The sequence below is a fragment of the Bubalus bubalis genome, chromosome 2 (assembly GCF_019923935.1).
Source record: "Bubalus bubalis isolate 160015118507 breed Murrah chromosome 2, NDDB_SH_1, whole genome shotgun sequence".
In the NCBI taxonomy this organism is placed as follows: domain Eukaryota; kingdom Metazoa; phylum Chordata; class Mammalia; order Artiodactyla; family Bovidae; genus Bubalus; species Bubalus bubalis.
In genome coordinates, this window is record NC_059158.1 from 179,513,162 (window position 1) to 179,525,875 (window position 12,714).

At 46.7% G+C, this 12,714-nt stretch overlaps 1 long non-coding RNA gene across 1 annotated transcript; it reads right to left on the minus strand.

The window, feature by feature from the left end:
* Nucleotides 1-242: 242 nt before the first annotated feature.
* On the minus strand, nt 243-12,610 carry LOC112582966. The gene is made up of 4 exons (XR_006549029.2): nt 12,230-12,610; nt 9,298-11,722; nt 882-1,152; nt 243-600 (listed from the first exon to the last, which is right to left on the minus strand). It is a non-coding gene; the product is annotated as an uncharacterized LOC112582966 (long non-coding RNA).
* Between the last annotated feature and the right edge of the window lie 104 nt (nt 12,611-12,714).

Genomic DNA, 12,714 nt, shown 5'->3' on the forward strand with positions numbered 1-12,714 from the left:
CACCTGGGTGTGTACATGCACACAAACTTACGCTTAATTTAGGTAGAAGTGATTTACCAAAGCGCATGTAGATATATATGCATATTATACGTGTACTAATTTACATATTAGTATAAATAGTGACACGTACATACATACCCACATGATACTTACACAACAGGTCCAAGAAACACACACGTGTACACACTACCAGACGTAGAGACACAGGTGTCTCCATCCCAAGGCCCTCACCCTTTCCTCCCTTCTATTAAACCTAACTCAAGGCAAAGAAACACTATGCTGTGTGGGTCTTTCATGCAAAACACTTTATAGAGACAAATAACAGCAGAGGGAGAGACAAATTAAGAGGTGTAATAGGCAAGAGGGAAAATATCCGCTTTCAGCTGCAATTTAAAATGAAATGCAGCGTTGATGAGACAGAAAATACTGCAGGGAGGCCTTTCCAACAGAAGCGGCCCAGGCGGGCTCTCACCTCGTAAATCTTGCTTCTTCCCTGAGGCCTGTTACCAGTGGGACTCTGACATCCTTCTGCCTCTGGCCAGGCCACTGACAGCAGACCCTCCCCTGATGTTTAAATGCCTTTGGCATGTCAGTTTCTTTCTGTTGAAAATAAAAGATTGCTCTGGGTAACAGGTGCAAATATTTTGGTCACTGGAGATACATAGTTTCTCCCCACCCTACAAGCACACCCAACTTAAAAATGTGAAAGGCCAGTTGAGGTGTTTCAGTCTCTCATGAGTTTGACTGTCAGGAGTCAGGTGCCTGGAACCAGCTGTGAACATCAGAGACAAGCATGTGGTCCACTTGGATGCAGGAGCCCAGAGATCTGGCCAGGCTTTTGCCAATCTCCAATGCCCAAGCGTCTCCCTACTGGGACCCACCTTGGGCAGAGGGAGGCTTGTCTTTGGAGAACCAGACAGGAAGGCAGCAGGCACTGGAGGCGCCCCACAGCATATCATGTTGAGAGTACAGGGGAAGTCACTGTTCAGTCCCCTGAGAAGGGAGGATCCAGGAGAAGGGGAGGAGGGTCGGCAGAGTCTCAGAAGGCTACTTGAACTAGATCCTCTCTGTGACTGTGTCACAGTGACCAGTCTCTGGTATGCTGGTGAGCTGGCGTAGGAAGTGAGGCTGCAGCAGGATTCCACAGACAGCCTACAAAAAAAAAAAAAAACAACAGAGCCTGGCGGGACAACTCCATTTCAAACCGATGTCATATTGGTGATTTCATGACGTTGGTGATCCCATAACCTTCTATAATCTCCCTAGCAAGCTTTGGAAGGACTGATGCTAAAGCTGAAACTCCAGTACTTTGGCCACCTCATGCGAAGTGTTGACTCATTGGAAAAGACTCTGATGCTGGGAGGGATTGGGGGCAGGAGGAGAAGGGGACGACAGAGGATGAGATGGCTGGATGGCTTCACTGACTTGATGCACATGAGTTTGGGTGAACTCCGGGAGTTGGTGATGGACAGGGAGGCCTGGCATGCTGCGATTCATGGGGTGGCAAAAGTCGGACATGACTGAGCGACTGAACTGAACTGAACAAGCTGGCTGAGGGCCCATCTGGAGGTCCCATTCCACCTCCATATCCCTAATCTCTGTAGACCTCACACACATTATGGCTCTTCTCTCACTGGATTTTTACTATTGATATGCTGTCCCACAGCAGACTTAGTTCCTCACAGCGGGAACCATGCATGGCTTGTTCACCTCTCTAACTGCCCTAAGTCTTAACTACAATATCTGGCACGTGAGTGCTGTGTTTGTTGAGTAATGAATGCAGAGGTGTGGGAGTGGATGCCCATTTCACAGATGAGGAAACTAACCCTGAGGGAAGAGAATAATAATGGACCAACATTTTCAATGTGCTGAATACATGTTGCTTCATTTACTTTCAATACATTCTAATGAGGTAGATATTATTAACAGGCTCATTTTACAAATAAGAATACTAAGGCTAGAGAGAGATTTAGGATAAGTTAAAAAGTATCTTTCTCAGTTCAGTTCAGAAACTCAAGTGGGACTGGGAACAGAAATAAATAGCATTTTAAAATCTATTCTGTCAACAAATATTTATTGAAATTAGATACTAGGTATTGGCCTAGTCTCAGGTTGGTCAAAGATGAGCAAAGCATGGTCCCGGTTAGTATGGATTCATTCTCAGTAAAGAGCTATTTACTGAACACCTACTGTGTGCCAGAGGCTGGGGAAAACAGCCCTAAATAAGGCAGGTGTGAAGCCTGACTTCAGGGAGCTTCTTGTCTAAGAGGCAACAGGAGCCAGTTCAGCACCAGGAGGAGAAACACCGTGCACTGGGCCCTATGCTGCGTGCCCTGCTCTCATCCTGTCCGCTCTCACAGTGACTGTCTCTGAAAGATCCCAGCTTCAGAGATGGGGAAACTCAGGCTCAGCGGTGTGAAACGACTTGATCACACAGGGAAAAAATGGCAAATATAAAAGAAAACCAGATTCATCCAGTGCTGGGATCTATGTTCTTTCTGTTAATAATACCAATAGTAACTAAGCTTAATGGGGCACATACTATGTGCCAAACCCTTACAATCGCACAGAGATTTTAAGGATCTTACCCAGTGTCACACAGCTGGGAAGCGGCAGTAGAGAAATTTGAACCCAGTTGGTCAGCCTCCAGAGCCCTTAAGTCTTTCAGAGTCTATTGTTCCCCTTTTACAGTGCCAAGAGAGCAGGTGCTATAGGAAGTCAGAGCTGGGAAGGAACATTGGCCTCAGGCAGAATTTTCACAGGCTTGTTGGGAGGATTATATGAGTTCACTCAGCCATTCAGTAAGTATGTATCAGGTACCTGCTATGTTCCAGGCAATATACTAGGCTTTAGCGAAATAATGAGGAGCAAAGATGGATACATTGTTCCCATCATGGAGATTACAGTCTTAAGGGGAAGAGGAGTCTAAACTAAATAAATAATCTCCCAAATAAATCTGCAAGCTGAGATAAAAGTGAGCGATGTTGCTCTCAGAATGATAGATCTGGACCTAGACTGGGGTTGAGGAAGAAGGGGTCAGGGAAGACATCCTCTAAGTGGAATTGCCTAAGCCAAGAGTGGTGGTGAGAACACCGAAGCTGAGGAGACAACATACGCACAAGTCTTGGTGGGGACAGAATATGCTAACTTTTGAGAACAGACTAGTCAGTACTTCTAGAGCAGAGAGAGTGGAAGGGAAAGACAGGAAGCATCACTGAATGATTTAGGGCAGGAGCAGGAATGTGTGTGTAGGGGTGGGTGGGTGGGTGGATTCTGATTAACATTTTTAAAAGGCTATTGTAGCTCATTGAAAACAGAATGGAAGGCAGGAGTGAATGAAGTGGGTGCCTTTCAGAGGATATTGCAATAGCCTATGGTGGCTTGGATTGGGGAAGTGGGAGATGGACCGGCCCACAGGATCCAAATCATGCTCAGAATCCAGAACTGAGAGGACTGGGTGAAGGCTTGAGATTGGGCTTGGATAGGTAGGGAGATGGCTGCAAGGATTCCCGGGTCTCTAACTTGCCAGGGGACAGAGGAACTTGCTGAGATGGGAGCAGTGAATTTTGCTGTAAGAGGCTTTGCATCTGCTCATTGAGAAGCTCCTATGCAGTTGGTGCAGGATCTGAATCTCATACAGGCATTGTATGTGTTAGTCGCTCAGTCATGTTCCACTCTTCAGTTCCATGGATTAGAACCCACCAGGCTCCCCTGTCCATGGAATTCTCCAGGCAAGAATACTGGAGAGGGTTGCCATTTCCTTCTCCAGGAGATGTTCCTGACCCAGGGATTGAGTCAGGAGACCCGACCTGGATCTCCCGCATTGCAGGCAGATTCTTAGAGATAAAGCTAAGTTGAGCCAAGAAACAACCTTCGGGCAGCTCCCTTAATGGCCTCCAGACAAATTCAACATGAGCAAGACAGGGACTGGTGTCTGAGGGGCTGCTGGGTATCGGGTGAGAGCACATCAGGCTGGTCCAGAGATAAAAGTGCCTGCAGCTGTCTCAGGTTCTCTCCTGCAGGCTGCAGATACCTCTCTATGCAGGGGGTGGCCAATTTCGGGGTCACAGAGCCAGAATATCTGTTCTCACGCTCATGAAGTTTCCCTTTCAACTCTTCTTTCTTGAGTCCCCAGTCCTGAAGTGGCCCAGTCAGCCAGTCAGAAGCAAGGGCTCTCAATGGGGAGCAATTTTGCACCCAGGGAACACTGACCATGTTTGGAGATAATTGTGGTTGGGGGAGGCATGCTGCTGGAATCTGGTGGATCAAAGTCAAGGATGCTATCAGACATCTTCCAGTGCACAAGATAGCGCCCCCCTCCCCCCAGATTGCCCAGTCTCAGTGTCAGCTGTGCCAAGGGTGAGAAACCTTGGCTTAAAACCAAGGCTTTGAAGTCCGAGATGCCTGGGCTTGAATCCTAGTTTTGAAGCACATTAGCTGGTTTTTCTTGGACAACAACTTATCTGGCCTCTCTGAGCCTCAAGTTCTCCATCTGTCAAGTGGGGTGAATAGTAACACAGACCTCAGAAAGATGATGTGAGGATTACTTGAGATAACTGGTCAAAAAGAGCCTGAAGCAAATGTTACGCTCATGAGCAGAGTCCAGGTTGAACTTATTTCTGATCTACCTCCCAAACTAAGTCCTTGGTATGCTAGACAAGGGAAAGCAGGGTTGGAGGAACGCGGACCCTGGGACTTCCCTGGTGGGGCCAGTGGTTAAGAATCTGCCTTCCAATACAGAGGACATGGATTCAATCCCTGGTCGGGGAACTAAGACCCCACATGCTGTGGGGCAGCTAAGCCCACGTGCTTAGCTAGAGAAGCCCGCATGCCACAACTGCTGAACCTGTACCCTCGCGAGTTCGTGCACTGCAATGAGCAGCCCACACACCAAAATGAAGACCCGGTGCAGCCAAAATAATTTAAAAAAGAAAAAGTATAAAGAACAAGGACCCTGGAATCAAAGCACCAGTCTGGACTCCATCTCCCACCAGTAGCAAGACGCTGGGGAAATTGCTCATCTCTTGAAGCACCCGTTTCCTCATCTGTGAAATGGGGATGATCACACAGGGTGGTTATGGGGACTAAAGGAGCTAATTGTTGTACATATCTTAGTACAGAGTCTGGTACATAGTGAGCACTGGATAAATGGGAACCAATGTTATGAAAGAATTAGTGCTGCTGCATTTCCCAGTAGCAAACAAGCTAGGGAGCAAACTGAAACTTTGTAAGTCCAAGTTTCCAGGGAAGTTCCAATTTCAAATACTCTGTCCATGGTCCCTATGAGGATCTCATTTGTCAGACTGTACACACCAGTGTTCATTTCAAAAGATATGGCCTCTACCTGGATTATAATAATAGTGCTATGGATGCAGTCCTCTTGTACTAAGCACTGCTCAGGCCACCCCCTCCTCTCCAGGAGTTTCTAGATCACCCAGCTCAAAGGAAGAATGCTGCACGCATGAAATCTAAGGATCAAGATGCCTGTAAGTAATTTGCAGTTAGAGGCAGAGCAGAGGTTGGCTCTTGTCAGTACTTGAGAATCCCAGTTGAGGCCACTTCCACACATATAGTAAGGGTTCTTCTCACTTTCACAGCCCTGGGTTACATTTACCTCACTGATGTTGTGAGGGTTAAATGAAATAATCCACGTTAATATCTTAGCAGAGTGCCTGACATATCGCAGGATCTAAATGTTAGTTATTCTTATTTATGGTTCTGGCACTTTTAAAGGGAAGGTAAAATAAATATCTTTGAATCTCATTAAGCTTACACTCCTAAACCCCACAAAGCTAGAAATGAAACACAATCTTTAAAATGCAACCCTGGCATAATTTGGTCATCTGGTTCTACTTACTAATATCAGGGAACCTTTATCTTGTTTAATGTGTGTGTGTATCTGTTTCTCAATGTCCACAGGTGACTGAATTTCCAGATTCTATGCAGGGTGTCAAACTATCCGTCCCTCTGGGATTAGGAATGTAAGCAGCAATTGTTGGGACCACAGGAACCAAACAAACAACCATGGGGAGTTCCCTCATAACCTTATCCATTATGTCATTCAAATGATTTCTAGCACCAGGCCAGTAAGCCAGAGTGGCACAACAACATCACAGTTATAGCCTTGACTCTCATAGACCTGCACATGAACCCAAGTCCTGCCAAGGTTACCAGGGGCTATGTAACCTTGAGTGGTCATCTCATCTGTTTGAGCCTCAGATTCCTTGGCTATAAAATGGCAATGAAAATAGTACAAATTCAGTATATGTTAAATGTTAGTATTAAAAGAAATAAAGAAAAGCAAGTTCAGTTCAGTCCAGTCACTCAGTCGTGTCCAACTCTTTGCGACCCCATGAACCCCAGCACGCCAGGCCTCCCTGTCCATCACCAACTCCCAGAGTCCACCCAAACCCATGTCCATCAAGTCGGTGATGCCATCCAACCATCTCATCCTCTGTCGTCCCCTTCTCCTCCTGCCCTCAATCTTTCCCAGCATCAGGGACTTTTCCAATGAGTCAGCTCTTTGAATCAGGTGGCCAAAGTATTGGAGTTTCAGCTTTAGCATCAGTCCTTCCAATGAACACCCAGGACTCATCTCCTTTAGGATGGACTGGTTGGATCTCCTTGCAGTCCAAGGGACTCTCAAGAGTCTTCTCCAACACCACAGTTCAAAAGCATCAATTCTTCGGTGCTCAGCTTTCTTTATAGTCCAAATCTCAAATCCATACATGACTACTGGAAAAACCATAGCCTTGACTAGGCGGACCTTTGTTGGCAAAGTAATGTCTCTGCTTTTTAACATGCTGTCTAGTTTGGTCATAACTTTCTTTCCAAGGAGTAAGTGTCTTTTAATTTCATGGCTGCAATCATCATCTACAGTGATTTTGGAGCCCAGAAAAATAAAGTCAGCCACTGTTTCCACTGTTTCCCCATCTATTTACCATGAAGTGATGGGACTGCAAGTTAGCAGGGTTGATAAGTGAAAGAGAAGAAAGATTGGGGTTTGATGCAGAAGTTCCATTAATTATCTTACTTGTCCCAAGTCCCAGCTCTGCCATTTGACTGTGAGACCTGGGCAGACCACTCACCTCTCTGAGCCAGTTTCTTCATCCATTAAAGGGGGGGCCCATGAAACCCCCATGGGATTCCCAGGTGGCTCAGTAGTAGAGAATCTGCCTGCCAATGTAGGAGACACAGGAGACCTGGGTTTGATCCCTGGGTCAGGAAGATCCCCTGGAGGAGGAAATGGTGACCGACTCCAGTATTCTTGCCTGGAGAATCCCATGGACAGAGGAGCCTAGCTGGCTACAGTCCATGGGGTCGCAGAGTCAAGACATGACTGACGTGACTTAGCACACACACATAATACCCTACATGAGATAACCAGTGGGCAAGCACTTTGTTAGTGACAAAGCAGAAAAGGCATGTTCGTTGTGGTTATGACCCATTTTGAGAAAGAATTTTCGCCATCTCATTAATATTTACTGAGCCTCAATCATAATTTTTAAAAATCTGTGAGGCTGTCTGAACTTTTCTATTCCATTCTACTTTTTTACTATCACTTAATTCTGTATGTTCTAAAGAAAGAAAAAAAGCTGGTAGAAACAAGCTTATCACGTCCACCAAGGATTGCTGGAGCTCTGCCTCTGGGCACAGGGTAGGCTCGCCCTGCCCCCTTGTGGTTAAGTAAAGCCATGTGACTGGTTCCGGCCAATGAGCTGTGAGCAGAAGCAACAGGTGTCACTTGTAGGCCAGGACGTTTAATTGTCAGGGCCACGCCCTCCAGAGCGCTGGCTTTCCCTCTAGCAAGGTGACTGACAGGGATCAAGGAGGCAGCTGCTCCATCAGCCAGAGCCCCCGTGTGACTATAATGTGCAGAACCTTCTGCACATCTGCTTTGGCTGCCCTGGCATGGAGCTAAGACGAGGAACTGATAGGTGTTGTGTTGAGTCGCTGAGACCACAGGGCTTTGAAAACATTTTTAACTTCAAGAAATGTTTCAGGTTAGCTTCCACAATATATTTTATGTAATCCCATATATCCAAAATAGTATCATTTCTGTTATTATTTTAAACATCAGTCATGAAATAGGCTACATTCCTTTTTACATGCCAAGTCTTCATGACCCAGAGCGCGTTTTACCTTTATGGCCCGTCTCCGTTCAGACGAGCCACATTTCAGGCACGGCCACAAGCCCCACGTGGCCAGTAGCTACTGGAATGGACAGCACAGCCGTAATGGCTAATGACCCTCATTTTGAAGCACACTGTTCTAAGGTGCCTGAGCACATAAATCTTTATCCCAATTCAGATGATCTTTGGAAAAGGAAATCCAGTGTCTCGTAAAATAGATTGTAAAAAAAAAAAAAAAAAATACAATAGATTGTAAAAAAAAAAATTAGATCCCTTTTCCCTCATTTACCCTGCAGTCGGGGGGACTTTTCCTTCCAGGATAACTAATGCCATTTGATTCCCATTAGCTAATTCATTCCCTCTTATTCTTCCTCAAATTAAAAAAAAGGAGGGGAAGGGCTTTCCAGTGGCCCAGGTTAAAAGTAAAGAGAACAGTACAGCTTTTTGAAATGTTCTCAGCACCCACAGTATTCTAAGAGTAGACTCACTAAACCCCAGGTGGAGGTAAGGGTAGAGGAGCAGCTGATGCACTTTTTTCTTTTCCACAGGAGGTGACATGGAGGCTTCAAGGTCAAGAGGAATTGCGGGAGTCAGGGAGAGTGGGAGGCTGGTGAGACTCAGGCATTAGAACTTGATGTCATACCCCGGGGTAGACAGGATCCCTTTTGACTCTGGATATTGACTTGGGACACATACTCAACAATCGAGGGTAAATGTTAATTCTTTTTTTTTTTAAATTAATTTATTATTATGTGTGTGTTGTTGTTATACTGCACCCATTGCTTAGAAAATTGGCTTCTTCAGTTTCCCAATATGTCAGGAGCATTTTCCCATGAAATTAAATAGTCTTCAACCTCATCATTCTGACAGCCAGATATGATTTTTTAAATTTTCAAGTGAAAGTCGCTCAGTTGTGTCCAACTCTTTGTGACCCCATGAACTGGGAATTCTCCAGGCCAGAATACTGGAGTGGGAAGCCTTTCCCTTCTCCAGGGGATCTTCCCAACCCAGGAATCGAACCCAGGTCTCCCACATTGCAGGCGGATTCTTTACCAGCTGAGCCACAAGGGAAGCCCATTTATTTTTTAAATGGGTAGACCATAATTCACCCAATCTGCTGGACAGTAAGGTCATTCCAGTTGTTAACTGTGTTTGTCAGCCTTACCATCCCTCAGCTCCTCCAGAAGGTATGGTCAGAGGACATGTTTAGATGGAGGAAGATGTGATCACTCCATGGCATCCTTCTGGCAAACTGGGGGTTTTGCCACATAAGATGCCAGCTTCTGGTGGCAGCGGGGAGGGCACAGCCTTCTCTGAGCACTTCCAGGAGAGCTGTGTGAGGTGTAAAGAATGTTGGAGACAGAGGCTGTGGGTGACACCAGGTCCTGCCACTTATGAGTTCTGGGGACCTCTTCTCCGAGCCTCTGAGAATGAGAACAATAATACTGGCCCTTTGGTGGTGGTGTGAAGATTAAATGACACTATGAGTTCTGGCTAAATAAGGCAGATTGAGCGCACACACACAGCCCTGCTCCATCCTGACCCTCCACTAACACAAAGGCAAAGGGATTTTTTTTTTCTTTGAAGGTGTGAAACCACAAGGATAATTAGCATAGAAGAAGAGATAACAGTAACAAAATTTGGAAGGCAGAAAAACCAGATTAGTGCTATAACTTGGGGCAGCCAAAAACCTTGAACCTTAAACTGCCAATAGAGAAAGCTGGAGGTAACTTACACTACAGAACCCCCACAAGGCTGTGATTACCTACAGGGGCCAAAGAGAGGAGGGGCTAAAACAGGAGAGTGGGTCCTTCACTTCCTTGCCTTCCCCTGCACCCAGTTACTGCTTCTCAGAGCCTGAGGGTGAATGGGAGAGAGCCTGTCCCCCTCATGGACACGCACAGCCCACTTGATGCCAGGCTCCCAGTGCCCATAGTGAGGGGAGGGTGGCAGGCACAGACACCTAGCAGAAGCCGTCTGTCCTGGGGACTCTGCAGGAGGCAGTAGAAAGGTCAGGTGGCCGTGGAGAGTTAGGAGGAGCAAGGAGCCTGGAGCAGGAAGGGCTGGTGGCCAGAACATTTGCTCCGACCACCCAGCTTAAGACAGGGGCCCTGAGGGACCTCCCTTCCAGTGGTTAGGACTCTGTGCTTCCAGTCCAGAGGGTCCAGGTTTTGTCCCTGGCCCGGGAACTAAGATCCCATGTGCTGCACAGCATGGCCAAAAAAATTTAAAGATGGGGGCCCTGAGACCTGAGAAGACAGAGTCTGGCCCCAAACCCATATGCTTTAGCCTGTCCCTATCACCTTCCTGGCCCCTGCCCTCTCCGTGCTTCCCTTTCTCCACCCAGGTGGACAGTGGCCTCCCCGGCTCCGCTCCAGGTTGGGGGTGCCCTGCTCAGCCCGGAGGTGGGCCCAGGATCCCCAGTTTGGGACCCTCCCGCTCCCCCATCAGGCCATCCCCCCTGGCAGCACTACGCCCCTTTCCAGGAAATCACCACTGAATTCTGTTCTCAGAAAGTCCTCCTCCCAACTGGATGTCAAAAAATGTGCTAGCTTATGCGGCTCCAACCCTTGCAGAGGCAAATGTACTTCCTGAACTATCTGAAAAGAAACAAGGTTCCAAGGATCAAAGGACTGCAGCTGTAACAGGGGAAACCTCAGCAGTGGGGCCAATCAACTGGACAAAGGAGTGCTGCTAGATCTCACCTGCAGATGGTCAGTGTTCCCCCCACATAGAAAATGTCAAATGTGCTGAAGGCAGCAGGTGGGAAAAGGTCTTCCTGGACCTGTCTGCTCTCCTGGAGTCAACTGTCCTTGGCAGAAGCATGAAAAGTTCATGCTCTCATGGGACAAGGGCCAGGGTATTTCAGTGTTATGATTTACCAAATAAAAATACAGGAGGTCCCATTACATTTGAATTTCAGATAAACAACAAATTATTTTTACTATAAATATCTCCCACAGAATCATTTTGGACTTGCATATACCAACAGATTATTTGCTGATTTATCTGGAATTCAAGTCCTGTGTTGTACCTGGGAGCTCGACTCATCCCCAGCCCAGGGTCTGGTACATACTAGATACTCAGTGAAGGAGAGATTTGTTTGAGCTTTGAACTGGATGAGAAATCAAAATATTTTATTTCACTGGGTCAAAGTGGACTTTCTAATGACTGGAAGTGAGTTTTAATTACCAAAATGAAACTGTTATTTTGCCCCAAAGGGACCAGGAAGTCATGGATCTGCCTGATTATCATCAGGAGTCAAGAGAGGGAAACCACCTTTGACAGAAGAAATTTTCAGGAGGAGGAGAAAAATAAGATCATTTCTTCTTTGTACCTCCTCAATTCTATCCCACTAAATTCATTCATTCAACAAATATTGATTGAGTGCCTGCTATGTGCCAGGCACTGTTCAGTAAACAAGGAGAATTAATTACTATGATCATTCTTTGTATTGCCTCTGTTTGATAGCAGAGGAAAACTGAAGTCCAGAGAAGTTAGGTGACTTTCCCGAGGTAACACAGCAGATAAGTAGAGAACTGGGATTAATGTATCTGGTACCTGAGTCCTTGCTCTCTCCACGTGTGATGCTGTAGAGGTATGGGGGGAACAGAGAACAGAAGGAACTGGTTAGGTAAGGGCCACATAGATTACCAGCAGTCCCCGAGCCATCATAATTTAATCTCCTAAGTATCACTGACCATCCACTTTGCTCCCTTTCAATCACTAAACCCCACTCCCCACTCCACTCCCCAGTCCAACCCACCTTTCAGCTTCCTGCCTCAATAGCATCCTTCATCTCTGGGCTGGCTCACCTCTCTGGCTCCCCCTCCAGGCTGTTTTCCACACAGCAGGCAGATGATCTAGGTGAAATATAAATGCGATATGCTGTGCCTAGTCTCTCAGTCCTGTCCGGCTCTTTGTGACCCCACGGACTGTAACCCTCCAGGCTCCTCTGTCCATGGACAGAGGATTCTTTACCAGCCGAACTGCCAGGGAAGCTCATCAATGCAACAGTGTCACCTTTCTACCCAAAATCTTTCTACAGTTTCCCACTGCTCTTAGGAATGATAACAAAACTCCTGACCGTGGCTTACCAGGCTCCACATAATCTACTCCTGATGACTTCTCCAGCTTCATCTCACTTCCTCTTACTCCATCTGCTTGTACAAGTCAGTAGTTGGGTTATCTATTGCTGCACGAAAAATCACCCCAAACAGTAGCTCTCTCGTGATTCTTGCATTTGGCTAGGCTCAGCTGTGTGGTTCTTCTGGGACTGGAGCAATCTGGAGGCTTGACTGGGGTGGGCTTCCAAGATGCACACTCACATGTCTAGAAGTTGATGCTAGCTGTTGCCTGGGAGTTCAATTCAGTTCAGTTCAGTTGCTCAGTTATGTCTGACTCTGCAACCCCATGGACTGAAGCACGCCAGGCTTCCCTGTCCATCAGCAACTCCTGGCACTTGCTCAAACTCATGTCCATCGAGTCGGTGGTACCATCCAACCATCTCATCCTCTGTCGTCCCCTTCTCCTCCCGCCTTCAATCTTTCCCAGCATCAGGGTCTTTTTCAATGAGTCAGTT